We start from the raw sequence: 977 nt of genomic DNA, 5'->3' as shown, positions 1-977 counted from the left end.
ATAAGATGTGACAGCTGTGCAAGGCCCAGTCCATAAGCACAGACAGGCTTCGGAGCAGAGGTCAGGAGGCTGAAGAATGACCTGCGAGGACAAGGCTGCAGCATGTCACCTTCAGATGGTTTCAACTCTGGGTGGTGGCTCTGCCTGTGGCATGTAGAGGACACTGGAAAATTCAGGCCAAGGTAAGCATTCCTTCAGTAACAGGGCTTTGAGCCTGGGTTATGGGATCACTGTCTCCGTCTTCCACTGCCCACCTGTATTTGTACAACTTCATGCATCAACACATCAGCAGCCACATGCACTCTGAATGCTATAGCTGTAAACTTCATATGCTGGGCATGAGCTAACTTTGTCTCATTTCCATATCCAGTACTCTCCAAAGCGTATTACTATGATTTTTATTATCCCCATTTTCAAGTGAGGGGGAACATCTTACTTTAAGTAATTTATTCAAGGTCACTATTTGGTAAGTGACAAAATCAGAACTTGAACCCACAGTTACCTGCCTTAATGTCCTGATTGTCAATCCTTATGGTCTACTCCTAAGTCAAACCCTGGCCTGTGTCCCCATCAGGTAAAAAAAAAAAAATGCTTCGTGTATGTGTATGCATGCCTGTGCCTGTTAGCTGACATTTGGAAAAAAATTAAAGGCCTAATATAGTCCAGGTTCTGTGCTCAGCTCTGGTGACTCAGACAAAATGCCTTTGTTATTCACCTGCAAGAGGCTCAAGTCATAGAAGGAAGGAAGCATGTTGAAAACCCCTGCGCATGGAAGAAGATTCCTGGGAATGGAGGGGCCATGAACTAACAGGGCCCACTGGCCCCGGGCCTGTGGTAGGAGGGGGCAATGGGTTCATAGGAGCTGACATGCAGATGTAATAACCTGTGCTGAACTCCAGGTGTGGGTGAGCCCTGAAGGAAGCTGCCTGGAAAGGTGCAGGGGGATGGAGGAGTGGAATCACATCTGGTTTGGGGGA

Source organism: Colobus angolensis, unplaced genomic scaffold (assembly GCF_000951035.1).
Source record: "Colobus angolensis palliatus isolate OR3802 unplaced genomic scaffold, Cang.pa_1.0 Scaffold2, whole genome shotgun sequence".
Classification (NCBI taxonomy): Eukaryota; Metazoa; Chordata; class Mammalia; order Primates; family Cercopithecidae; genus Colobus; species Colobus angolensis.
This window is presented reverse-complemented; position numbering follows the sequence as displayed.